Raw genomic sequence first — 14878 nt, 5'->3', positions numbered from 1 at the left:
ACTCCCTTGGGCCAACCCCAAAATGCACAATTTATTACACTAATTTGAATTAATGAACTTTGACAACAAGATTCAGAGTTGCAACAGCTTAAGTGACTTAAATAACAGAGGATTGTTTTCAGAGATTCTGAACTTCTGCTGTTCCCAGTGAATGCAGCAAGAAAATAGAGCACAGAAAGATTTTTCCTGTACCCCACAGCAGTTCATACTTGGGAGCGTAAAAACCCCCATAGATGAATTCACAGTATGTGCTTTAATCTTTTAAAATGTTGGATAGAACTCACACTAAATTAGCTAAACTACCAAAGCTTCAGGACAATATCTTAGAAGGCAGTTGGGTAGATCTAAAACCTAGAAATGTATCTTGCATGTATCAGAGGTTTGTAGCTGTCAACATCCCCATTCCATACAGACAATTTGTCGGATGACAAAGAGGGACCTTTCTAGAGAACAGTGCTATGGAAAGACAATGCCCAGCCAGAAGTGGAGAATCATCGGTTTATTTTCCCTTCTTTTATTATTGCAATATTAAACAGGATCATCATCTCTTTAATGTGGCCAAGTATAACATGTCTAGAACTAATACAGAGGTGCCAGTTCCTACAGTAGTCCTTAAATGCATATACTTCCTGAGAAGTATCCTTATCCTGTTTGACATTAAATTTTCATTCTTAATATTTGCATTATTACAGTTATGAGTTATTAAGAATATAGATAATATATTTTTCAAAGTTTCTGCTGCCTTGGAACATCAAGTAGTAATAAGAAATTCATTTCTGTTGAAATTTGTCTTAAGGCACAATAACATATACTTCTCTTCCTTTTATACAGCTATATTCTGCTTTTAAATCATACTTGCTCACAGTCCTAGAGATTTATTTGGGGATTTTTTTTTTTTGTCAATTAGCATGCCCACTATGGCTCACAGTATTGATTGCAATGAAAAAAGATGCCTCAAGACTCAAATATCAGATTTTTAGATGAAGAGGAGCAATAGATTAAAAGCAACCATGACAAGGTGGTAGCACTCAGTCTCACAATGCAGAGCCAAAGCAGTGCCAGCCACAGCTGTGTGAGCTTTTCCAGATTCAGTTTTTAAGGTGCTTGAGAGTAGACAGAGAACATTGTAGCCACTGAAGTTCAACAAGATAGGCAGGTGCCTGAACCCAAATTCCTTACATCACTTGTGAACTCAGAGATTAACACACTGTTTGAAAGACACTGTTGAAAAGCTCAATAAAAGGAAATTTGCAGCAGGACTCTTTGAGACTTTGTTGTGTATCAATATATACTGGTGTATATCCATGTACAAGAGCATGTCCTATGATATGAGTCAATATTTGGAAATAATCTTCAAATATACCACTTTTTAGGATTCTTAAATATTGTAAAATCAAGCTGACCATGTTTTCTGCCTGCAGTTATAATCCAGACAGCTTTCAAGGGAAGAAGCAGTGTGTTTCCTGTGGCATTTTTGGCCCTGAGACCTCTGCTCCATCTTTGGCTGATGCTGACCAAACCTCACTACTAATTGTGATGTATTAACTTCCATAAAGGGGTCAAAATCTGTTCTCTAAAAACTAGCAGATAAATCTCCTGGACTAAACAGTTCAGATTTTCATTGAACTTGAGTTAGAGCTGTATTTTCTATAAAGCCCTTGCCAGAGAATGTATATATCAAAATGTACACGTATATATTTCACATTCTGAGTTTTGCTCTCCGGAGTGCAGCATATGTTTTCCTCCAGAGGAGGAGTAGGATAGTTGCTCATGTTTAGATGTTTAGAAGATTAGCTGCCAAACTCTGTTTTCAGTTAAACCACTAATAAAGGAATTCTTTCTAGATTTTCCACTGAAGTGTTTTGGAGTGAGTGGCCAGAAGGCACTGTAACTGAAAATTAAAAAAAAAAATAGAAAAAACATATTAAAAAAAAATAATCTTTTTTTTTTGTTGTTGTTGAGGTTGCAAAAATGGAAAGGTCTTTGAGATACTTAGTTCCAGCAACACCACTGTGTCCCAAAGCTCTGTGTATCCTATGGTTCCTATGGTTGGCACTAGTAGCAAATGTAAAATGACTGGTTTTTGATAAGTGATTTTTTTGCCAGAAAAAAATAAAGCAGAGCTGGTTAATATTACTAAGTATCTACTGCCAAAGATAATATAAAGCAACACTTAACATTCAGTGCATTATTCTTGACATCAAAAAAGCTCTTGTTAACATTAACACATGACCGTGTAAAAGAGATCAAGGCAGTAGTGATAATCCACCTATTAAAAAAAAATACTTGTTACTAAAAAAATAGGTACGTGAGTTTTTTGAATGCCCTTCAAATCTGGGAAGAAAAGAGCATTAAGATATTATGTTGAGAAGTTTTATTTTTAACCAAAATTTTAATTACTTTGGTGTCTGAGTCATGAATATAACGTCTATCTTTTCTGCATGGGATTTTTTACATTTTATTGGACAATTTTCTACTTTTTTACACATGGCCTGTTACTGTATCCTTTGTTTCAGGGAGTGGTATCTAGCCATATAAATAGCTAGGATTAACTGCATGCCTAAACTCTGAAGTGGAACTACTTGCATAAGGAACTACTACTCAGTGGGAATAAAACAGAATTGGGTGTAGAATTATTTGTTTATTACTCATCAGGCAGAATTACTTGACCACCCAAATGAAGTCCCTGAGGCAGTATCTGAGAGCCAGCAGTAAAAAAAACAGATCATGCTCTTACAAGTGGTCTTTACAGTGGATTTTTTCCTTTAGTTTCAATCTGGACATTTTTTTTTATTATTTTTTTTTACAGCTTTTTAATGACAGGGTTAAGAAGAGAGCATTTGAACTTAATTAATGATGTAAGATAATACATATAATTACAATATGAAGAGAAGCTAAAATATCTTGGTACGTATAAGTGGCTGTATTCATTACCACAGTAATTAACCCACATATAAAAGGACTTCTCAAACCAAATTCTTCAAGCTAGTGACAAATTTGGATGGCTTTCTTAAACTATAAGAACCTCACTGGCGCCATCCGACTTCCTCTGAAGTCAATGGAAATTTTGGAAGTAAACAATGAGATAGTTTGGAAAACAAAATGAAAAAGTCACCATTAGTGAGTCATGAAATCTGGTAACAAACTCCAAGGGAGTCTCCACATTGTTCAGCCTCCTTTTAAGCACACAAACCAGAAATTTTACACTTCTTTCTTTTCTAGGAGAATACTGAGATATCCTTGGTTCAATATCAAGTCCATGTTGTACTCAGAAGGTCTGATTCTGCTTTCTAGCTTTTTAAAGCCTGATGTATCTCACCAATTGTCAGAGATTTGGGTATTCAAAGCCAAAGACAGAGACAGAGGTCTCGTAAGACTTATTCCTGATCATCTAAATTGTCTCTCTTGTATCAAAAGGGCTAGGGTTTTTACAGAACTTTTTATAAAGCTACAGTTTTTATACTGTAAATGTTTTCCTAAGGAGTTTTTTGGTAACTTGAACAAAGAAAAACTATGACAGATAAAATTTTGAGAGCATTCCTTGGAGTGAGCATACACACAGAGGCTACGATTAGAGCAATTAATGACAATGTAATCTTTCTGAATTAGAAACCCTTTCTTTGTAAGGTATAATGAGATAACATTTTCACACACAAGATCCCTTGTTACTCAAAGAGTGAAAAATGTTCACATCGGGATAGAAGACAGGAGTAAACACGACTAGCATGGAGTTAAATCCCCTGTGAAAGTACTATGGGAAAGGCCACTCCAATAAGTGCATAATTGTGCAAATAAGGATTTCATCCACTAGTCTGCCATGGTTTCTCGGAATACAACGGCTGTTCAGTTTGAATGGATTGTGCATATATTGGAGTCCTGCATACTGGCTGTCAAAGCTTTCTCTTCAGACAAAGCTTTATTGTTTATTTTAATGTTTCATAAGTCATGTTGAGGGAGCAACAAACCTCTTTTCCCCACCAAAACCAGATCCCGTTCAGAGCAAAATTTAGAAGGCACATCCTTGTTAATTTAAACTACAGAATAGCCTCTCTGTGGTCTGTGCTAAAAATCCATTTGAAGGCAATGTCCTTCCCCTAAGTTTAAATGGACCATGGTGTTTTGTGTCAAAATAAAAGCATAGACTGACCCTGACCCTCTGTCTGGACAAGCCATTTTCTGTCTGCAAGTGGAGGCAGATGCAGAAAGAAAGGACATTTCAGTCTCCTTTTTACTCCCTTCCCACTTTTTTACTCTCTCTCTCTTTTTTTTTTTTTTTTCTCTTTTGCTCATAGTGTAGGTGAGAACAACCTCACTCAGAGCTTTTCAGGGCTTTAGTATATTTCACCTAGCTATGTCTTCTCCAGAAAATGCTGAAGTGAGAAATACCCCTCATACTGTGGATGTACAGTAAACATGAGCATTGTATGCCTCTTGCACTTGGGCTGCAAAGTGCATAGCAGAGATATTGTGTTCCTTTTTATTTGTTTGGGATTTCATTCCTGTGCACTGCCAGAAATGGTGAGAGAAACTGCAGTATAGTGGTTTTAACTTGCACATTTTCTAAGTTTTAGTCTCTTGAGTATGATTTTGAAACATTTAGTTTCCAGTAGAGATGTTATTTAATAAATAAGTTTTCTGTAATTACTTAGCAATGAGTCTTAGGACTATTTGTGTCATTTTGATTGCTGGAAATCTATATTTGTGCTTCTATTATAATAGATAGATATTAACTCATGAATATTAGACTTAAAATTTTGTTTCCATTGGCAAGTGACTATTATTCATGTATAGAATTGTTTCATAGGGAATAAAAACTGTACAATGGCTAAGATGTTTTCATTTATTTATAGTTCCTAAAGAAGACCAGAAGTCTATCAAATCGCAGCCCACTGACTCCCTTACTACTTACCAAGAGAGCTATAATCACCACTCCTGTCCATGGGTTAAACAGGTCCCTTCCTGGTGAAGAAGTGGGACGTATAAGACCTCAGGGCAAATTACATTAGAATTTTAAATGTTACAAATATTTGCATGGTATTTAAAATAATGTATTTTTCTTGAGAAAAACTAGTTTGGTCCTTGCTTTCACTGTTTTCCAAAATCTTCTGTTCTAAAAAAACTGTGGGTAGCTGGGCCTATATTATATTGTTCTGTCATTTCCTTGAGATGTCATTCCTCAAGACAATACGCCCTCATTTTTATTTTTTTTTTTTGGGGGGGGGAAGTGGGGGAGAGGGGACAAAGAGGAAAAATAAAAATAAAATATCTCAGTGGCCCATACCATATGTTTTAGGCTGAAGTCTTAAACAAAAATATGAAGAAATGAACATATAAAAATGAAGTGCATCTTGGTTAAAAAAAAAAAAAACTAAACAAATGGTTCTGACCTTTCTTCTAAAAAGAATATTTTGTATGTAAATATAAACTTTTTCTCTTCTGAAAAACCTTAAACCCCAATGCAAGCACATTCCAAAATAACCCCTGGAGTGGACAGTCCAATGTAAACAACAATGGCCCACAAAAAGCATTTTTGGACCATTGATGAGCTTTCCACTTTTCTTCAAACTGACAGCCAAGGAGAACTTTTAAGTGTGGGGGTACATGCAGCATATCAATAAAGCAGGGATGGTGTCAAATATCCTATCAAACTGAGAATGTAATAATGTAGGCTCCCTGCATTCACTGAAGGGGCTGAATGGAAAATGACCATCATTGAAAGCTTGCCACCTCAGCACAGCTTACTTCCTCTCCACAGTACTTTGTGTCCTTCCAGTGCCAGACATGTGCTAGGGACTGCTTGCTAGTGTGGGAAAACAACATGCTGTGCTCCCTGGTGAATTGCCACAAGGCAAAATTGAAGATTACCTACAGGTTTTATTTATTTATTTATTTATTTATTATTTCTCATACCTCAAAATTAAGGTCACTGTCTGCTGCTTGGTTTTATACCAAGGATTGTATGCTTTATTGATTTAAAATAAAAGTTTTCACTAAAATCTTTTGGATGTGCCTTGCAGAATGCTGTTCATCTCACCGATTTTAATTGGAAGCCTGATCATCTGAATGTTAAACCCTCAGTGCTTTGCTGAGCTGGGGCTTATTTTGCTGCCTTTCCTTTTTCATCTTCTTTCAGTAATATTCCAGGACAGAGGTAAGCATGTAAGCATATGAACAAGTATCTGGGTAAACTGTGTGTGGGAGGGACATGGCCTCTGTGTCTCCATAGCAAAATAGTGCTTTTGGTATCAGTAGATTTCCACTTGGAAACACACAAATTTCTTGCCCACTGAGTACCCTTCCTGCCTGGCAAACCATGACTGAACAACACTCCCCCTCACTGCCTTCGTGTGGAAGGTGCTGAGGGAGCATATCTGAAGAGATTTGGCCTTTGTTTTGGGCTTTTGAAGAAAACCTTGGGGTCTTTGCATTTATTTGGAGATCCAGACACTACTGCCACAGTTCCTCCTTCCACATCATTCCCGTTTCTCTCCTGACCTTTGCCTGGCCAGAGGAAGGAGAGAAAGGGAGGGAAGAGAGACTTACTTACCCAGAAAACATTTAATAAATCACCACAGCTTTGTTTTCTACATTCTGTCCACACAGACATCCACAAAATGAGAATCTCCTTTGCACGTAGCACCACAGGAATCTTCAACTTTACAGAGTACACAGATCAGTGCAGGGGCCTCTTTAAAGGAAAATTCAGGCACTATAAATGGATAGTTTCACAATCTTTCAAAATCTTCCCCTGAAAAAAAAACGTACACTTTTTTTTTTCCCTTTTTTTTTTTTTAAATTTAGGCATACTTGAAGAACAAAAAGAAATTTCCTGCAACTGCTCTGTTTGGCTTTCCTCTACTCATTTTCATAACAATACTGGGACCACAGGGTTGCACGGGCTGTGTACCCACTATATCGTCTTCCTTGCACAGAAGGACGCTGAGATACTGGTTTGTACGGGTGGGTAGGAAGATAAATTCTTTTTAAGTAAACTCTTCCGAAAGTTCAGGTTGAACTTCCAGAGCTTGAACTTGAAGATGGTGATAGGATTTGCCCTTTTTCTACACAGTTTCCAGAAGGACAAGATGTAATTCTTTCATCAAATGGCACAAATATGGAACTAAATTGTCATATCGGCTTCAGATCACATAGGCAAATTTCATCTTTAGAGAGCATATTCTTCACTAATGAAGAAGAAAACAGGCAAGGAAGAAGAGGAGCTGAAGTGGGAATTTACAGGAAGAGCGTAAGCGATGGCTTTGCTCCTCTGTGCCTTCAGAGTTGTTTTTGTTAGTGGCAAGGGAACTTTTGCATGAAGGAAAAATGACCAGGGATGCAGATATTCTTAAAGAACAAGATAGGTGTATGGACTAAAGTGTGTACTAACAACCCTGTATTTTGGTGCAGGAAGAACCAGGAACTACCCCACCTCTTTTGCTACAATACTGGAATCTGCTGAGGTTAAGGTACATCTAGATGCATTCTCAATAGTTATAGCTGTTGTATAGTTTGCAACAGAACACATCAAATTAGAGCTACTGAAGGAGTTACTGTCCTCAGTCCTCAGTAGGACTGGACTGTGAAAGCCCCTATCCCGATGTATATTTTACTTTAACTGGAGTAGAGGATTCAAAACATTATGACTAGTGTCTTCCCAAACCCTGCGTTACCCACAGAGAGAAGCACATGCAGAAGGTGCTATTGAAGTTAGCCTTAAAAAAAAAGACATTACTGCTTTCAACAAGCAACAAAAAAATAACCAAGTAAAACTAGAGGTAATGTTCTCATTGATACAAAATCCCTTTTATTCCTAGGTCTGTCAAGTTTTCTGAAAGCTCTTTTAGAGATGGATAGAACTGATCTGTAGCTGGCTGGATTTGAGGGGGATGTTTGTTCTGTATATCTGCGAACGTCTTGCAGCCAAGAAAGATTTGATTATTTGAAAGAGAAAAAGGAAAAATTAATTTTAAGTAACCTCCTAAAATAAAATTTCTTGCTACAAAAGCTCTCTTCTGACTCCCGACTGTGAACACAGCAGGGACACATCTAACTACAGCTGCCCTGCATGTAGATTGTGTTAGCATAACTCACCCACACCCAAAGGCATACAAAACTATTTCCAAGGCTTTTGCCTTGTGCTGGCATTGTGCCATCTAGGAGTAACAGCCAAAAGGAAAAATTCCTTTCAGTGACATTCATTGACATAAGCCAGAAACAAGGTAGAAAGATATGCTTTTCCCTCCTTCATTCTTGTGAAGTTAGAGGCAGTGCCGATTTAAACTGTGACTGAGGCTCTGCAATGATGCAAGTCTATCTTACTACTTCAAATTAAGTGATGCAACCTGAGTTTACATTAATTAACTTTCAAGGATTCAACCAATTTAAAGCTTTTGGACAATGACAATTATTTGAAAACATTCCTACAGGTTTATTTTCTTCATTTACATTTGTTTGTTATCTCCGTCTCATTCAAAGCAGACAGGACTGGTTTGCTTCTCTCTTCTCTGGAAATTTGCATTAGGAACCATTGTTAGAATCAGAATCCTGATCTAAGAGTATGATGAAAAATGCTGCATTCCAAGTTGGAAATTGGAGAGGAAAATGTTCATGTATATGTAAAAATTGTACTCAAACAACTGAGGTAAACCTTTTAAGGGACTGCAACCATCTTGCTAAGATGGTTAGCCAAGTGTACCAGAACAGTATGTTCTCTTACTGCAACCCTGCAGTTGCATGGGATGCAAACCTGTGTGCATCCCATGTCCCAGATCTGGTCGCCAGGAAAAATTTATTGTAAGGAACCTCCTTAAATAAATTTTCTTGCTTCAAAAGCTCTCTTGTGACTCCTCTGAATCAGAATCCTGGTCTAAGTGTATCACGAAAAATGTTGCACTCCAAGTTGCAAACTGGAGAGGAAAATGTTCATGTATATGTAATAATTGTACTCAAACAGCTGATGTTAATCTTTTAAGGGAGAATTTTTAACCTGAGGAGCAACAAGTAGTTTCTACATTTCCCTTGGGGATAGCGTACTCTTTTGTATTTTGCTTCTATACGAGCAGTTCAAAATTTCGAAGTTATTTTGTCAGTCATACCACCAAACCATCTTGCGCAGCATTACATGTTCCCCCCTCCCCCCGCCCCCCCCCGAGATAGATCAAGCCCTGATTACAAGACCAGACAAATAAATAATGCCAACATGTAAAACTAACTTGTAAATACATTGCTCTGGGGCATCTTTTTGGCAGTTTGTGGGGTTTAACTGTACTTCAGTGAGAAGAATGTCTTCTGGTGTGAACTGACATTATACTTCTATGCCACAATGTGCTTTTTTTTTTTTTGGTGGTGGTGGCACAATTCCTTATGGACACCTGAAGGAGTTGCAAAATAAAATTTAGGTGAAGGAAAAGTTCCTTCTCTTAAGTTGTTGTTGTTGTTGTTTTCTTTTCCATACAGTCTTAAAATGAAGGTCACATTTTCTGGCCTTTGGCAGACTGTAAGCATGCTGGAACACATCACATTATGTAGATCATGTTTGTCTGAAATGATAATATCATACCTATAGTTTGCTGCAGGCTCAAAAGTAGCCTATGCCTCAGGTACTGTTTTACGCCTTTACTTTTGTTACTACATCCTTGTAAGTCTTCAAAAGGGAAATGAAATTACCCTTTACAGAAGAAACACCATCCAGAAGAAACTTCAGTTGTTAGGGCCTGAATTCTCACTGAAACCAAAGGCAGGTATCTTACTGACTTGAAGAAAGGGGCTTTAATCTATCCTGGCTTGTTTATTAATGAAGGAGCGTGGAAGAGATGCATGTCCTTGTATCTGAAGAGAAGGTGAAGGAACAGCTAGTGCAAGGAACACAAAAATCAGTTGTGCCAGACTAATGTGTGGTTGTATCTGAGCTTGGAGACTGCAACCATCTTGCTAAGATGGTTAGCTAAGTGTACCAGAACAGTAAGTTCTCTTACTGCAGATACGGAATAAACACTGCTACGTTCATTTTCCAAGGAAAGCACTAGGAGGTCAAAACTTGATATTCCTATCTATTGATCTAAATTTAGCTTTCAGAAGTCCTTGTCTCCTGTACGCTTCCTTCCCCATCTCCAGATTTCACTTATTTTCCTGCCAATAATAATAAAATAAAATTAGAAAAATCTGAGACAGTTGATGATTACAGAACGCAAACTCGGAGTGCTTACGCAGCAAGGAGAGTTATCAAAGAAGGCCTCAAATTATTGAGTTCACCACACACCTTGATTGGATGCTAGATGAATATGAGTCTTTGTAGAACACAGTACATTAAGAAGCAGTACAAGTCATTTTGTACCTCAATATACCAAACTTCCTCATTATTTGGCATAGGAAGCCTAACAAGATAGCAGAACATCTCTACAGAAAGATCAGCATGGCTTACAGAGAACATTTATTTTTGAAACAGTTATTGAAACTAAAAGAATTGAATATATTCTTTCCAAATACACACAAGGTAGAGAAGCTCATCAAAACCATGGAAGGATAAATTTTCTCACCTATTTAAGACGTTTAAACTTCAGATTACTGAAAGACATGGAGAAATGTTTCTTTGATAGGCAGGATTAATGCTAGTTTTGTCACAAACTGTAATCATTACTCAATGAAACTGTTTTACTAATGAATATATACAAGAAACTTAATTAAACCAGGTGTTTTGCACAATTTTAACAAGACATTGGTGCAGTCAGCATTGGCAATGTGAGGCCTCAAGGCTGGCCAGTCAGAAAAAAGTCAGCTAGCATGTCTGTAATTTATGTAAGACTTACTCAAACAGCAACAACAAAAAAGAAATAGAAAAAGAAAAAGGGTTCTTTTGATGAAATCAAAGATACCTGCTTGTTCTTTGCACAGCTGTTCACTTTTTGGCTAGCTGCATTTAAAGACAAAAGCCAAGAAACTAAACTTTAAATAAGGATTTTGCTCAGTCTCTCGGTAGTTGTTATATCACTAAGGAGAATGAAACTGCAGACACCTTTGTTCAGTGTTATACAAAAGCTTTACAAATTAGAATCAGCTCTAGATCCTCATGCCATCTCTAGCTCCCTTGACATTCTTCTCTGAAAAAAAAAATAATACAGAAAATTCGATTTTGTTATACCGTTGTTCTATCACAGAAGGAGAGCTATATAGCCAACTAAACCACTAAAATCCCAAAAGAGTGAGGTCCAAATGTCTTCAGTAGGGAATCTTATATCCAGTTAAGAAGATTTTTTTTTCTTTCAAAACAGAATGACTTACAAGTTGTAATGCTCATTTCTTTAAAAGTGAGCAGTATACACTTTCATTTCAATTACTGAGGTAGCTCAGGCTGCCATCTCTTATGGTTTAGTTTCTTTGATAATGTTGATGCTGCATTTTTGCAAGACCTAATTTTATAAAAGCATCCAAACATCAAAAAAGTTAACGAAGACCCAATGACCAACTTATTAACTGAGGATGTGGCCTCTCTTTCTCAACATAGAAATAGCGACTAGAGTATCACAGCACATTCCTGTATATACTCTGTCAGCTTGTTACAAACAACGCAGCTTTCTTCTTCTAACACTAAAAGTTGCCTAGAGGTCATGCAAGAACAGAAGCCACCAGAGAATATGATGCTATGGTCTGAATAATAAGTTTAGTCTGGAGCCAGTGCAGAAGGCAGAGAAATGGTCGGATAAAGTCTTATTCCCCCTTTTTTCTCTGGGTCGCTGTTCTGGAACAAACATGCCAGGCAAAGTACAAAGGAAAACCAACCACTGTGCTAATACCATTTTAGGATCTGCTTTAGATAATATAAGAGTAACAACCAAGTTACCCTGTAGGTTCTGGTGAGAAGGGAGAGTGGAAGGGTTTCAGAGAGGACTGAACTACAGCGTGTCTTGAAGTCTGTCCTAGCCATGCCTTCCTGTGGTCTCTTATAATTGAAATAATCCAGAAGCAGTATGAGAGATGGAAATAGACAATGCTTGTCAAATTCATGGAAATGCTAGTTACTCTCCCATGAGGAAATTCAAGCTAAGGTTAATTGGTACAGAATATAAAACAGAATTTTCATTTTTGGAGGTACAGATCACCCCACAGTTCCATCTCTTGCGGATGAAATTCTGGCGAGGACGTAGTCGATATCCAGTCTGGTTTTTCAGCTGCTTCAGCAGCTAACTGGATTTTAGTGTGTTTGATGATAGACTCCCCACATCAGAAGAACGGCAAAACACTTAAACAGGGTGCCAAATTGATGAGAGAGTCATTATTTTCGCACAATTGGCCTAGAACCAAACATTTTTGCAGTAATTTGTCACTTACTTCTGTTTTCCTAATTTATGCCTCAGATAAATCTATCCCATGATCAAGCTTAGTGATTTATATGAGTGGATTGGTATCCCATTCCCACAGAATAGGTATCTGATCTTTCAGATTTTTTTTCTCATTCCAGAATTAATAAAAGTGAAATACTTTTCCCAACAGTTTCATAATTGTGTCTCAGTGTTTGCTTAATTTTCCTTTAAATAAAAGTCTGTAGTTCTGTGGGATATGAATGCCAAGTATATTCCAAGCCTCAAAGAAGAGATCTCAGAAAAGCAAATTTAAATAACATTAATGTCAAGAAAAGTAATTCTGATTGCTATGTTCTTTATCTGTCGTGACTAGACAGATGAAAATCTATGATAACAATGTTGCCTGTAAGATCTTTGCTTTTGTTTTGTTTGTTTGTTTTGTTGTGTTTTGTTTTTAACAGGCTCTGTACAAATTTTCCTCACAGAATGACTAACAGAAATATGACTCTTGTGCACCTTTTGTAGTTAATTCATTAGGTCAGCTCTAACCACTAAGCCCCTTGTCAGGTTATTTCTATTAGTGATAAGGAGCAATTGACCTTAAAACATTGAAGCCAGGCAGATGAGCCTATTCCACAAGGTCTCTTAGCTCCACCCTTGTTATGTGAAATCTGCCAGGTGTGGATCATTTGACCTTTGCTATATAGGAAGCATGAGGAGTTGGGGGGGGGAGCATGGGATTGCCTATCTAGGAGGGAGTTTGAGGTTCAGGTTACATGGGGTGACCTTTCTCTCATGGTGAAATAGACTTGGTGTTCCCCAGTAGGCTGCTTTTTCTTCTTCATGTTTTCTATTATCTCTGTGAAATGGTTTTAGAGACTCTATGAACTAGTTAATGTTGGTGGTGCCTTCTCAGTACAGTAAAACCCTGGTGGTATTACTTCACTGGGAAGTAGTTTGGAAGTGACTGAAGGTCAGAAGCTGGCAGGTAAGTGTTCCTGGGTTCTACGGTTGTTTAATGTCGAGGACTTTGAGTACTTCCTTCCCCTTGTCTGTTTTCAGTGAAATTACTTATATTGATTCTAAGCTGCCTTCCCAGCTCTAAAATAAATAAATACATTTAAAAAACTAAAAACAAAAAATAAAAAATGTCAGCCTACAGGTAAGCCAGACTCTGAAAAATGTTCTTAAGTGTTAAGATTCAACAACAGGCTGTGTGAAAAATGTGCCTTAATGTGTAATGTGAATTCAAATTTTGCCTTGTGGTAAGTAGAAACAGATTTGGATAGATACTGGTGGTATTGTCATTACTTTCACTAAGTAGAAAGTGTGAGAATGCGCTGTTCATAAAAGAAATGCTGTTTTCACAATATGCAAGTCAAAAGCGTTTGTATTACTAGAAATTAGAGTTTCAAGGAGATCACTTTAAAGAAAGAAATTATTGTTGGACATCTTTCCTGACACCTACATGTATTGTCTCCCTTAAGAGAAAGCCTGAGAGGTGTAATTATTAAGAGTTTCTGATCTGGGGTCAGGGGAATATATTTTTTCCCACTTGTTCACTCTCCCTTTCTTCTTCTCTTCTTCTCTAGGTGAGTTATGGTAGCTTTCCAAAACTTCAAATATCCTGGGATGTTCCAGCCATTATGGTCTTATTGTTACGTCTCCTGAATGCACTTTAGGTTTTGTCTAAGGTTAAATCAATTCTTAAGGGTGTCAACCAGAGATCTGTCCTGAGTCAGGATAGTTATGAGTGGCAGGGAGAGTGGGGGGGATATGGGTATGCATCTAGAGTAGTGGGTACCTCCAGCGCTTTGGAAATTCACCCCTGAACAACAGAGAAATCTGAAAAAAAAATGGCGGAGTGCTTGAAAAAGGTGTATCATCGCTCTGGCAGTACCTGACATACACAAATCACTGCAATGTGCTGGGGCTTGGCCTATGTTTACAGAGCTGCACTTAGTGCCAATATAACCCCAGTGACAGACCATGCAGCCACTTCAACCCCTGAGACAGGCCCAGCGGTCACTCCAAGCACTAAAACAGGGCCCAAGGCTGAGCCAGGGAAACAAACTCTACCAGTGTCTGTTGCACCTGTAACCAAGATGAAAAAATGGTTTAGAGAGTCAGATCGTTTAGAATGTGGAGAAACTCCTGCTAAGACTAGGTATGGAGAAGACAAGGCCAGGCCATCAGAGGAGCAGGAGGATGAAGATCTTGAAAAAACAAGAGTAACTACCTGAAACCTATACCAGTGTGAGCTATGAGATGTGCGAAGAGATTTTGGCTGTTTTCTAGGTGAGCACCTTGTCACCTGGCTGCTCTGGTGTTGGGACACTCAAACCAATAGTCTGGAATTAGAGGGCAGGGAAGCCAGGTGGCTGGGATCCCTTGCTAGAGATGCAGGCATTGACAAAGCAATTGGAAATGGAGCACCAGGCTACAGCCTCTGGAGGCATCTCCTGTCAGCTGTGAAGGAAAGGCATCCCTTCAGGGAAGAACTTGTATGTCTACCAGGCAAGTGGACCACTATGGAGAAGGGAATCCAGTACCTGAGGGAATTAGCTATATGGGAGGTGATT

At 37.9% G+C, this 14878-nt stretch overlaps 1 long non-coding RNA gene across 6 annotated transcripts in view; it reads left to right on the top strand.

Moving 5' to 3' along the window:
• The window catches only part of LOC118255915 (uncharacterized), a 34004-nt gene extending 25173 nt beyond the window's left edge, over window positions 1–8831 (top strand). For 4 of the 6 annotated variants that reach the window (XR_004781082.2, XR_004781085.2, XR_004781081.2 and 1 more), the window contains 3 exons: window positions 4851–5034; window positions 6018–6151; window positions 6802–8831. This is a non-coding gene — a long non-coding RNA (uncharacterized LOC118255915). The remainder of the gene's footprint in view (window positions 1–4850; window positions 5035–6017; window positions 6152–6801) is intronic. The other 2 variants (XR_004781087.2, XR_004781080.2) reach the window with 1 other exon arrangement.
• Window positions 8832–14878: the final 6047 nt, after the last annotated feature.

This window comes from Cygnus atratus, chromosome 2, assembly GCF_013377495.2.
Source record: "Cygnus atratus isolate AKBS03 ecotype Queensland, Australia chromosome 2, CAtr_DNAZoo_HiC_assembly, whole genome shotgun sequence".
Lineage (NCBI taxonomy): Eukaryota > Metazoa > Chordata > Aves > Anseriformes > Anatidae > Cygnus > Cygnus atratus.
The sequence above is the reverse complement of the archived record's forward strand: the minus strand, read 5'-3'. Positions and strand labels throughout refer to the sequence as shown.